The sequence below is a fragment of the Phalacrocorax carbo genome, chromosome 2, assembly GCF_963921805.1.
Source record: "Phalacrocorax carbo chromosome 2, bPhaCar2.1, whole genome shotgun sequence".
Taxonomy (NCBI): Eukaryota; Metazoa; Chordata; class Aves; order Suliformes; family Phalacrocoracidae; genus Phalacrocorax; species Phalacrocorax carbo.
This window is the reverse complement of record NC_087514.1, coordinates 201810-215290: the sequence shown is the minus strand read 5'-3', so window position 1 is coordinate 215290 and position 13481 is coordinate 201810. Positions and strand designations below refer to the sequence as shown.

At 45.8% G+C, this 13481-nt stretch overlaps 1 protein-coding gene across 26 annotated transcripts in view; it reads left to right on the top strand.

Moving 5' to 3' along the window:
* Positions 1-13481, top strand: part of SCRIB (scribble planar cell polarity protein) — a 122665-nt gene that overhangs the window by 40023 nt on the left and 69161 nt on the right. The window lies entirely within an intron of this gene.

Genomic DNA, 13481 nt, shown 5'->3' with positions numbered 1-13481 from the left:
TTCAGCTCCTATTTGCTGTGCACTGAGGAAAGAGAAGGTGGAAGAAAATAAATGCATACTTCTGGGAGTGGTGGGTAACCCAGAAGGAGGAGAGGCCTCAGGAATCTGCTGAGTGCTGTGTACGACCCTGTGGGAGAGGGAGGAGGACTGAACTCAGGACATGGTGCCATTGCATGAGAAGGGTGGACTGGAGGTAATGGTTCATGCATCTCATGCAATGCCCCACCCCCAGAATCCCCTCAAGTCTTCACGTCCAGCACTTTGGGATGTCAGAAAAGGGTAGGTGGCTCTATAGGGTCCATAAAGTCCCCGGCACATGTATGGTGTTCTGTGCCAAAGTTTAAAGTCCTGTGTCTTGCTGCCTTAGCTCATCCTCTTGACTGTGATGAACTTCCTGAATTTGTTCCCAAGTTTTCAGGAGGCTTGCCCGATCCTTTGGGTCAGTGGGCTTTCTGCAGGCACTGTTTCCAAGGGACTGTTGGAAGCAGGGTGCTACTGCCACTGGCAAGAGGCAGAAACCATTGTTAGACCTAACGGCTTGCATGAAGGTTTCTTCCCTTAGGACAGCACAGTGGTACCAGGCCCGTGCATTACATGAGTGCTGGCCTGGCTGTCTCGGTTATCCTGGCTCTTTGCTACTCCTTCAGGTGTAAAATGGAGGCTTTTCTCTCTTGGTTTTAGAGGCAGACTTTCTGGGAGGGAGATGACAAATCCTTCCCACTTCAGGCAAAACATGAGCTGGCTCAGATGTGGTCCACTGTTAGTGTGCCCTGAAGACTTGTCCATATTAGCTCTAGGTCACTGAAAAATGTATTAATATTTCTTGTATTTCTCTTTTACATAGCTCTTCTGTCACTCAGAGGCAAAACTGAGTAGAGCCAGGTGCTTCCTGATCCCTCATTTGGGAAATCACTGCTCTTGGTCCTTCTTTCCTGCTGGAAAGAACATGTCATGTTCCATTTGCAGAGTTTTCTTGCACCTCAAGGTGCAGTGGCCCAGGAAGCCTCAGTCTTGTATCAGGAGACAGTCTGCCTGCCTCTTCTTGGCTCCTGCCTGTGGTCCACCTGCCTCTGATGGAAGTGCCGAGAACTTCTCTGTGGTGGCCGGAGAGGGTAGCTGGTTAGAGGCCCCAGGTTTGCTCTGGTGTCCCTGCAGTGCGGTCTCCTTTGCACAGATCTGTTCCCACACCGTAAAGAGCAACGTGGTAGTGCAGCTCCCAAGGACAAGCATACTACAGATCTACCAGATGGTGGTGGTAGCTGAAGCCACCCCAGAGCAGAGCAGCTTTGGGAAGCAGTTAGTTGTCCTGCAGCTCTGGGGGAGTGTCAGCTCAGTGGATGGTGGCTGAACTCTCCAGTCAGTTATACTCCGTCATTTTAGTGGAATCATGCTGGGCATCTGCCAGGACTGCAGCTCATGTGGAAGATTTCTCCAGACACATCAGTGAAAGCAAACCGTGGGGCTCAGGCTGACAGTTCTGTAAATGAGAGCTGAACTCGGGCACTGTGCAGTTGGGACGCCTCGCTTATGCTGAGAGGGGTGCCCTTGCCCTCTTTCTCTGCATGTCAGCTGTGAAAAAGCAGGTGCCTCTCAGTGAATAGGTAGGTGGAGGCAAACGAGAAATGTTCAGGGCCTTAACATCTATTTAGCATCTGAGTAAAGAATTAGCTTGGGAAGCGACTGATCCCAGAAATGGCATCTACCTGCTGTTTCCAGGGTTGATTTCACATCCTTGAGAAAAGCCTGTTATAGCTAAACCAAAGGACTGGTGAAACTGAGCAAGACCATTGCAGAGTGGAGAGCCTGGTGTCCCTTGAGCAGCACAGTTTTAAGTTCATAATGCTACTATCAGATTCCTTGCAGAATTTTATACATCTCTTAGAGAAAAGGAAATACTGATTGTGTGTTCTTTAGGCCTAAACCATAATCCTGAGCTGAAGACTAACCTTGCCAGAGTAGAGCTGGACACATCTGCCTAACTGCTGTCAGCACCCCAGCATTGGGGTGTAGGAGCCTTGTGCTATGTATGCAGCTGGTACTTCCAGAGCTCCTTTAGCTGTTAGGGCCAATCAGACTCTACTGAAGTGAAAGAAAAAATTTTGTTAAAGCACTTGATAGCTGTTAGCGGATATCTGGATTCCACTGCTGACTCTGTTTCCAATGTTTTGTCTCAGTTTCCATCTGCACTGCAGAAGTGGCTGCATCTGGGTTGTGTGGAGGGTTAGAAGCTTATTTGAGCTGCTGTTTCAAAGGCACAAAGTTGCACCTGAAGTGTGTTTGTTTTCAGATAATTTTTGAAGAAATATTCCAGAAAGAGCTGCTGTGCAGATTGAAGGTAATAATGAAAAGGGGCCCCCAAATTCTGTTTAAGTGACCAATGCTTCTTTGTCTGCTGTAATGGCTGATGTCGTCCTTCTGTGTTTGCCCAGGCTTAATCCATCTTCTGCAGAGCACCTGAAAATACAGGAGTCACGAAGGGCTCTGCACTAGCAAAACTTGTGCTAACTGAGGAGCTTTATAGGTTTTCCCTTTTCCCATGATGCTTTCTTCCAGCTGCACAAAGCTATATAGAAAGGATATGCTGCTAATTTCCCTCCCCAGGAAAAAACTAGGCTGATCTTGGATGTTCAGAGCGCCTTGACTTCCTTGCCGGAGGGCCTGCTGCTTCTGCTTAGATGTCATATCTTGTTGCTTTGGAGTCAGAAGCAAGTCAAGTCTTCTCCTTAAAGGAGTCTCGTCCAGTGGAAATTTCTCAGAAATATTACCATTAGTGTTTGAATGCAGGCTCATGCTTGGCACCACAATTACTGTTTGCCAGAGGCAGACCGTGACAGCTCAGCTTGGTCCTGAAGCATCCACTGTTAAGGGAGTTGGCCCACTTAGTGCATAGCATCGAGATGCCCTGCTGTCACAAGCAGTCCTGTTGATCTCAGTGATGCTGCTGCAATGATGCCTTTACACTTGGGCCTCTGCACCTTGGTCTGTTTTTGTTTACTGGGTGGGACTGTGTACCCATAAGGACATTGTTAGGCTTAGAATTCTTATGCAGCAAATATGATTTTTCCTGCAATGTGAGCTGTAAATTTTAAACCCTGAAAAGATAATAAACTTCTCTTGTATAAATCAAGAAAGATCCTGTCCACCTGTATTTGCTCAACTGGCTTGACTAGTATATACTTTCTGACAGAGCAGAATCCTCGTGAAGTTATTAAAAGAGACAATGCTGCTTTCTCTCATTTAATTTTTTAAATAACTAACGTTCCCATTGAGCAAGGGAAAATATGCATATTTTATGTTTAAATTTGTCTGGCTTATTGCCATAAGAACGTTTTTATGACCTTTTCCTACTGGGTTGAAGGGCCCTTAGACCCTCCAACAGCTTGGAGGTAGGGATTGTAATCTCTTCTTGTAGATGTGCAACTTCCCATTCAGGTCTGTTAAGGCATAGTTTGGATACGAATCACACGCAAAGTGACAGAGATTACTTGTGGGATTGCTGCTTATTCATCATAATATAATCACTCTCTGTCAACCGCAAATTTTATCTGATCTGGAGCTTTCTTAAGGACCAAGTAGCAAACTGTGGAATGATTTCTCACACAAATGCAGAACTATCTGCAGAGGCACAATCATATGGTTTGCTTTCTCAAATAGGACAGAAAGCAACAGAGGAGTGTTCTTAAAAGAGAGAGAAGATACCATGTTTAATCTTCTGTGATTAAACTGTGAATCTGATTTTCGCTTTTGAAATAGGAAAATGTATATAGCAGATATGGGTCTTGCTGCTTAGGACGAGGATTATCCAAAAAATTTCAGCATTAAAATAACCCCTGGGCTTAAGTATTTGCATGCCTTTAAAAACTGGTCCCTATTTGCAAGCTCAGTAGTATTTTCTGACTGCATCTTTCTGTGGAGAAAGAGAACTCCTAGAATAGTCTTGAGACTTTGTAATGGAAGACAATCACCAGCTTGGATCTGGGAACTGAAACAAGGCAAAATTGGGATAGGTTGCCATTTCTGGAAGATATGCTTTAGGCAGAAAAGCACTGTGCTCAGTTCAGGACCAGCAAGCTAAATTTATGATGAAGATAACATGGATTATTTGGAAGAAATCCTGAAGTCAAGTCTCCTACCACCACTAGCAACCAGATACTATACTCTTATTTCAGAAGTCAGTCAAACTTTTTATTAAATGTAGATTGTTTCCTCCTGTTACTCGACATGTGTGCACACGCTCAGGTTCTTCCTGTTGGGCGAAAACAAAAACTTTTCCAGATTTCTATTTCTTGAATGATTAGAAAACGTACATTCAAGCTGAACTTGCCTTTGTGAATTCCTTCCTTTCATTGTATTTTATCTTGGAAAAATCTCTTTCCTGCTGTCTGACCTTTTTTCTGCTTGTCCTTGGTATATTTTTATGGACATCAGTCACAATGCCTTCAAGCCTTCATTTTGCTAGATTCCAGAAACCAAATTTTTCTAGTATTCTCTTGTAGAATAGATTTCCATTCCCTGTTTTTCTCACTGCCTTTTCATTCACCTGTTCTACCTGAATTCAGGTTTGTTGACTGTGGAGAACATGACAGAGTATATTCAGATTTCAGCTCACTAAATTCCATAGGTTTTTTTACACTTCAGATGTGTTAGTTTCTGTATATGAATGGGAATTCTCTTTATCTACGTACCATTTGTTCCTGCGTTCAACGTCAAGGTCCTTGGTGAGTTTTGTCCTCCAGACTGATGGTGTACTTAAAGATGTCTCTGCTTGTATGTCTTAAAATGAGTAATGCCAGGTTTAGGGCAAGAATTTTCCATTTATCTCACTGTCACCTTGGACAAATCCTCTCAGAGAATCATAGAATCATTAAGGTTGGAAAAGACCTCTAGGATCATCAAGTCCAACTGTCAACCCAACACCACTCAGGCCTCCTAACCTACACCCTGAAGTGCCACATCTATACATTTTTTGCACCCCCCCAGGGACGGTGACTCCCCCACCTCTCTGGGCAGCCTGTGCCAGGGCCTGACCACTCTTGCAGGGAAGAAATTTTCCCCAATATCCAATCTGAATCTCCCCTGATGCAGCTTGGGGCTGTTTCCTCTCACCTGTCACTGGTGACTTGGGAGCAGAGACCAGCCCCCCCCTCACTCCAGCCCCTCTCAGGCAGCCGCAGAGAGCGAGAAGGGCTCCCCTCAGCCCCCTCTTCTCCAGGCTAAACCCCCCCAGCTCCCTCAGCCGCCCCCCAGCACACTTGTGCTCCAGACCCTGCCCCAGCCCCGCTGCCCTTCTCTGGACACGCTCCAGCCCCTCCAGGCCCTTCTTGTCCCGAGGGGCCCAAACCTGAGCCCAGCATTCGAGGTGGGGCCTCCCCAGGGCCGAGCACAGGGGCCCCATCCCTGCCCGGCTCCTGCTGGCCACACCAGGGCTGACACAAGCCCGGGGGCTGGTGGCCTCCTTGGCCACCCGGGCACTGCTGGCTCATGCCCAGCCGGCTGTCAGCCAGCACCCCCAGGGCCTTCTCCGCCGGGCACTTCCCAGCCCCTCTGCCCCAGGCCTGGGGCGCTGCCTGGGGTTGGGGTGACCCAAGGGCAGGACCCGGCACTTGGCCTTGTTAAACCTCATACAGTTCACTTTGGACCATCAATCCAGCCTGTCCAGGTCCCTCTGCAGGGCCTTCCTGCCCTTGAGCAGATCAACACTCCCGCCCAACTTGGTGTCATCTGCAGACTTCCTGAGGGTGCACTCAGTCCCCTCACACAGATCATTGGTAAAGATATTAAACAAGACTGGCCCCAAAACTCAGGTCAGGGGAACACCACTTGTGGCCAGCTGCCAACTGGATTTTGCTCCATTGACCACAACTCTTTGGGCTCAGCCATCCAGCCAGTTTTTTACCCAGCAAAGAGTGCACCCGTCCAAGCCAAGCCTCCAGGTTTTCTAGGAGGATGCTGTGGGAGACAGTGTCAAAGGCTTTGCTAAAGTCCAGGCAGACACATCCACAGCCTTTGCCTTGTCTACTAAGCAGGTCCCCTGTCATAGAGGGAGATGAGGTTGGTCAGGCAGCACCTGCCTTTCATGAAGCCATGCAGGCTGGGCCTGATGCCCTGGTTGTCCCGCACTTGCCTGACTCTCCTACTGTGCTATGTAACCTTAACAGCACAATGTTGAAACAGATTTTAGAAGACAGTTGAAAATCCTCCAGTCCTTTCAGTCTTTTAATTGTATATTAAATGATAGGCCAAGATGGATGATTAGAGCAGTAAGTAATTATTGGACTGAGAGGAGTTTCTAAGTGAAATCTTGGTGTCAGAATGATATAAAATGAATAAATATGTCAATAATTTTACCACACACACAAAAAATCAATAAGAATAGGAATAAAAATTCTTTACTGCTGAACAGAGGAAGAAATAGAATGTGTTTCAGTGTCACTCATTCCAGATGAATCTGCGGGAGTTCTATTCTAGGTTTTTGTCCTTTTCCAGTTTGGGAATGGGTCAAAGCTCAGTAGTTTTGTCCAATATTCATTTTGTTTTTCTTCATCTAAGAAATTGAATGTCTTAATTTCTAGAGGGACTGTGTCCTGTTGCATTCTATAGGTTAGGCAGCCCAGTTCCTTTCAGGATCCCCTCTTGCTGTTGGTGTTCCCTTGCCTCTGGCAAACCTGAGTGCGATGAGAAGGAAGTACTAGCTTCTTAAATCCCTATATCTGGAAATCATTAGTGAAAGAACTAATCACAGAATCATAAAACAGCCTAGGTTGGAAGGGACCTCAAAAGGTCCAACATTTTGTGGGGAAGGGAGCCTAGATGAGGTTGTCTAGCACCCTGACCTATTACATCTTAGAAAGCTCTACTGATGGGGACTTTACCATGTCCCTGGGGATTTTGTTCCAGTGAATGATTATTCTCACTGTAAACATTTTTTCTTACATTGACATGAAATCATACCTCTATATGGGCACACACATATAGATACAAATGTTCACATATAGATCATGATAAATTATTCTTATCTATATGATAGCTATGTATTTATATCTCTATTCATATCAAGATCAATCATATTTGTATGAACCTAGTTCTTTATGGTTCAAAAGTTGTCATATTTAATATTTTTGAAAATGCATCCTTTCTTCATCCTCACTTAATGAAATGCTGTCCACTGTCTTGGAATCTCTTTGGGAAAGAGGGATCTGCAGGGGTACAACAGAGCATTTCAGGTCACCTGTCCTGTCTGCTCTTAATGCTGCTGTCAGTCACTGGGGTGTCCAAATGCCTCTTATTTGCCGCTCTCTCTGGTTAGTACTAAACTGGGTGGAGAGGTATTTAGGAAGAAAGCAGTGAAGTGCTTGACTACTCTGATCTGTATTCTACCATCTCTGCCTTGTAAGTATCCATTCCCTTGGTGACAAAAAACCCAAACAAACCCGATCAGGGGAAGCAATAACATCAGAGCCAGAAAATCTTCAGCTCATACACAGCAGGCTGCTCCTCTGACAAGGCAGGATCTTTCCTTCATGTTCCTTTTTCCGTTGTTCATTTTTAATTTAGTTCTCAACAGCTCATGCAGTAATCTCTCACCTTCCATTTGGTCACTGTTATTTTCAGCCTATCCCCTTGTCCTCACGAGTTACTGCTTACTGAAGCCAGACAGATTTAGCTCTTCTAATCTTTTCTGGTGAGTCAGTGCCTCTGGCTCCTGAACTCCTATGCGTCTCTTACATTTACATGCTATGTAATTACCCTTTCTTCTGTTGAGGTGTTCCAGGAAAAAGGACACACAGAGTTGAATGTGATGTCTGTGTAAAAACATCTCTCATGGTGGGTGTGAGGACTTTCTTTGGGGATTAGAAAGCACAGACCTTAGCAAGACATGGTGGGCCTCTCAGTGGTGTTTTCTCAGGTCCTTGCAACCTGTAGTTTAGGATTTCTGGGCTGTTCATACCATTGTACTAGACACAGTGGAGCTCCTGTCTATGTAGTTGTCTGATCTCTTGAATCCCTTTTATACATTTTAGTTCCATAGTATTTAGTGGTAAAAAATTATGTAATTTACTTGTGCTTTCTATTAAAAAGCATTTTTTTTAAGCCTGCTGCTAAAATTTCAATTGATATCCCTAATTCCTTTGTTGTTACAAACATGGAATCATAATATCCTATGAAGTTATTAATGGCATGAAAAGATAGAAAGATGTCTGTCCCTCCCACTCCCATATTAGAAGGCTCCTAGCCTCCCCTCATATAGAACTATTAACATTTTTTTTGTCAGTGATTTGGACTAAGATCAGGTATGATGCATCTCTCGGCAGAACCCTACTGCTTGTTTATTCACTAATGACTAGTACTTGACCTCTGCTAGTTCTTAGCTTATATAAATAATATACACCTAAACCCAGCATCACATGATGTCAATGTCTTGTGATAACAAGTTTCATGTTTTACCAAAGCTTGCCTATTAAATCTTTACCGTTACTTTATCGGCCAAGTTTGGAGTCTTGTCAAAGAACAAAATAGAGGTGTGTATGATTTTTGAGAAACCTAGTTTTCATAAAATTCAGCTGTTTGGCACAAGTCCTATTTCTGTGTGCCTGGTAAGAGGCATGCATGTGCTTCAGCTACTTTTCTGGAACTGGTGCTAGGATGACGAGCTGATAGTTACAGGTACCATCTGTGTAATCTCTTCGTCTAACAGGACAATGTGAATGCTATTTCAGGGTATCAAGATTCCAGAATTTTATAAATGCTCTATAAGCGTATCGGAGATCTCAGTCAGTTGTTAGGACTCTTGGGTACATGTTATCCAGTCCTTTTGACTTTTAAAATGGCTATTCTTTATGGGTGATATTAAATAGATTCTTCAGCTGCTGTTGGAGTGAAGTGTGATTCATCACCTTCAAGTGATGCATGCCCATCATCATGCTTCTATCCAAATACAAATCAGAAGTATTTATCGCATGTTTGCATTTTCAGTGTCACTGTTGACAATCCACTCCTATTTAAAGTTTCAGGTGATGTAAATGCAGGGATCAGACACTTACATGCCTCCAGGTGTATATAGCAAGTTATAAAAAGATGCCTGTGCGTACAGAATCAGAGGTTGGAAGGGACCTCAGGGATCATCTAGTGCAACCTTTCTAGGAACAGCACAGTCTAGACAAGATGGCCCAGCACCCTGTCCAGACGGCTCTTGAAGGTGTCCAACGTGGCCGAGTCAACCCCTTCCCTGGGGAGATTATTCCAATGGTGACTGTCCTCACTGTGAAAAATTTCCCTCTCGTGTCCAATTGGAATCTCCCCAAGAGCGACTTGTGTCCATCCCCCTTGTCCTCTCCGTGGGACTCCGTGTGAAAACGGAGTCTCCATCTTCTTTGTAGCTGCCCCTTAAGTACTGGTACATGGGGATGAGATCCCCTCTGAGCCTCCTTTTCTCAAGGCTGAACAAACCCAGCTCTCCCAGCCTATCCTCGTATGGCAGCTTCCCAGTCCTCTGATCATCCTGGTGGCCCTTCTCTGGACCCCTTCCAGCCTGGCCACATCTTTTCTGTATAGCAGGGACCAGAACTGCACACAGTACTCCAGGTGTGGCCTGACAAGTGCTGAGTAGAGCTGGATAATGACTTTCTTGCTGCCTTCTGGGAATAAAACCATTAAACCCTCACTCCCTTGGGTATTTCTGGAGGAACAACTTGCTCTTTCAGCGGGTTCTGAAGTACAACAGCACTGTGCTTTGGCATGTTGAATCCTATGAATGTCTAGTTTGCTGCCTCTGTGTCTGCTGTGCCCTTGCCAAGAGCAAGTTGCAAAAATCCTTAGCTGGCAGTTGCAAGGCACAGCACTGAATACTCTTTCAAGTTGGGCAATACTCAGATATCCCTGGCTGCGACTGAAAAGTTAGCCTAGCCTGTCCATGTGTGCAACACTTCTAGTTTCTCCAGAACAGTACACATTTACTCACTACAACTTGGAAAATCTACAGGATCCAGTGAATCTTTTAAAAGATAGCTATATTAAAAATATTTGAAAAATAGGTTGAAATGGAATCAGTCCTTGTTTCATTGTGTTTCCCGGAGCTGTACAGGCAGAAACTCAGGCAGGACTGAGGGGGATGGAGGAGAGGGAAGGGAGGTATAACTGCTTCCTTGGCTTGTGCTTTGGTGCCATCAGTGATAAATGGGGAGGAACAACCCCACGCACCGGCACAGGCTGGGGGGGACCTTCTGGAGAGCGGCTCTGCTGAGAGGCCCTGGGGGTGCTGGGGGGCAGCGAGGTGACCCTGAGCCAGCACGGTGCCCTTGGGGCCAAGGGGGCCAGCGGCGTCCTGGGGGGCATGGAAAGGAGTGAGGCCAGCAGGGCGAGGGAGGTTCTCCTCCCCCTCTGCTCTGCCCCAGTGAGGCCACATCTGGGGGGCTGCGGCCAGGTCTGGGCCCCCCAGTTCAAGAAGGGCAGGGAGCTGCTGGAGCAAGGCCAGCGCAGAGCTGCCAAGGTGATCAGGGGCTGGAGCATCTCCTTTATGAGGAAAGGCTGAGAGAGCTGGGCTTGTCCAGCCTGGAGAAGAGAAGGCTGAGGGGGGATCTCATCAATGCTTATCAATATCTGAAGGGTGGGTGTCAAGTAGATGGGGCCGGGCTCTTTTAATTGGTGCCCAACGCCAGGCCAAGGGGCCACGGGCACAAGCTGGAACACGGGAAGCTCCACCTGAACATGAGGACAAACCCCTTCCCTGTGCGGGTGCCAGAGCAGGGGCACAGTCTGCCCAGAGAGGCTGTGGGGTCCCTTCCCTGGAGACATTCACCCCCCGCCTGGACGCGGCCCTGTGCCCCTGCTCTGGGGGTGCCTGCTCAAGCAGGGGGGTTGGATGAGGTGATCTCCAGAGGGCCCTTCCAAACCCTACCACTCTGTGATTCTGTGATAAATGGGTTTCCCCCTAGTCTTCAGTGGGAGTTGAGGGAGATGACAACTCTAGACTGAAGTGGCAGCTTTTTCAATTTTCCCACTTTTGTCCTCCCCCAGTAGTACCTTTCTATGGAGGGCATGGATGCTTGTCTGCCTGGGAGGAGTTGGGAAGAAGCTCTGGATATGTTGCCCACTTAATGAAGGTTTGCCCTTTGTGCAGAGGAAGGAGTGAGAGTCAGTTAAGCAGCATGTTTCTAGGTGGGGAGTGTCACAGATCAGTTGTTACGTCTGAGATGAGCTGTTGCAGGGTGGTGGGTGGATCCCTGGTTCTAGGGAAAAAAAATGCGAGAAAAATGCTCAGGAAAGGCACTGGCAAGAGTGATTGCAGGGGTGGAAGCTGTGCTGTCCCTGCTCTTAGGGCAGCTGTTTGCTGTGTTTCCAGAGTATCAGTCTAGACATCATGGAAGTCAAGGCAGCTGTGAAGCAGCCTTAGGGCAGATGCACTTTTGGGAAGAAGTAACTTACTGGTTTAGTGCAAAAAGCAGTGTCTGGGCTCTCATGTGAAACATTGAATATAAAACTGAAAAAACCTTATAGGCCTTTCTGGGTCCAGTTCCTTTTTTCTTAGGTTCACATTAATGTAAATTAATCTTTTCATAGAGTTCAAACAAACATTCACCAGTTCAGTTTCTTACCACAGTCTTTTTATGAGAGAACTAATCTGCTTTGGGAGTTTGAAATCTCCTTTGCAGTGTAAATATATTTATGCCCAATTCAAGCCCATTTGCTGCTGTTTTAGCAATGTCTTTGAGTTCAATTGGGTCTGATTCCTCCTTGGTGTTTTGCTTTTTCAAGATATGTTGCTAGACATAAGGTTCTTAGCCCTCAGTCCAGTTGACTTTTCTGGCAAATTTCCCTGTATTTTCAGCCTGGTTTCATGAATTTGTGAAATCCATGGGTTTGTTGTTTCAGTTAGTTTACACAATCAACTTACTGTGCGACAGAAAGTGACTTTCTGTAACTAGTGACATTGTATATTCCTTGCTTGTTAAAAATAGCAATTCTGTCCTATTGATTCAGCCACTGAGCAAAACCATCAGCTATCTTACTTGGAAATGCCTGGATTCTGTTATTAAAATACTCTCTAGTCCTTGTCTGGAGACCTAGTTTTCCATGGTCTTTAGAAGTTTTTGTGTTGCTCTAAAGACTTATATCTATATTCATTACTAAAATCCAGAAAAAAGTGACATTTATAGTTAGATCCTAATAGACTTCTTCATGCAAGAGGCCCTAGTCTAATTTATAGCTGTTTTTTAAAGTGTCCTATCAATGACATGCAATGCTCTCTCACGACTACTGCATTTCTCTGTCTCACCTGAATAATCCTTGTTTTCAATACTTGGATTTTACTCGCTCTCTAGGCCTTACACCAGAGGCAGTGTACTTACGGTCTGTCTAGAATCAGGGGTTTCCTTGTGAAGATCCCAGCAGCTTTCTGCTATGCTGTTGACAGGGCACCAAAGGAAATGGCAAGGAGCCTCATTTTAGTTCTGCATTTCTTGTGGTGTTTTTTTGGTTTTGGTTTTTTTTTTTTTTGTTTTAAACTTAGCAGAATGTGAAGCCCCACAGGCTGTTGCTTCTGTTATTTTAGAAAGTGAAGAAGAATTTGAAGGGCGGGATTAAGGAAAGCAAGTCTCCTGCTTCTTTTGCTGCACACACTGTGGCCCAACCTAGGCCAAGCGGACCTGATGATGAAGCTAGACACCTCTGCAGCAGCCGCTCTCTGTGCTGGACTTTGTTTCCAGAGAAGTGACATCTGGAGGATAGCAAATTTGGTTCTCTCCAGGAGTCTATGTACATTCCTGTCCCCTCACCAGCTCCTTGGTCCTTGGCCCTGACAGATCCCTGAGAGAGTCCCACCTATCCCATTCCTTGCCCTGTGTCCTACCACATGCTCCTTGTCTTCCTTCTCCTGACTGGGGCGACATGAACAGTTTATGTTGGTGACCTGAATACAAGCCATTTCAGTTCAAGTTTGACCAAAAATTTTGCTATTGGAAGTGGGCATAATTTGCTACATAGAGGTGGGAGATAGGAAGGAGAAGAGGCTTCTGGATTGCACAGCTACGCTCCTGAGGCTGCCTGTGCAGAGGGGAGAAGAGGAAGGAACCAGCTGGACAAGAGGAGGGAGCTAGCTGGACAAAGCAGATGGCTTTTCTGGAATTGTACATTGGTTTCCATCAATAGCGCAAAGCCAAATATCTGTCCAGGGTATTCTGGAAGAGGTGCCGTTCTTGTTACTGCACATTATGTTAGGGTGACCCTTAATCTCCCAGTAGTTATATGGAATTACACCCCAAAGGGGAGCTATGTAGTAGAGCTGGGCTGTGATGTGAACACTATTCCTGTTTCTTTATCCAGTCCCATCCCACTGCTGCTCACTTTGCTTGGTGGTGGACATGTGTTCATTACAGGCAAACTGACTCTTGGTCTTGAGATACGGTTCAAGACTCAACTGTGAAAAAGGATTTGTTTGTTTAAACGTATCGTGACTTTGGTGCCTTCGAGGCATGGATGCCACAGTT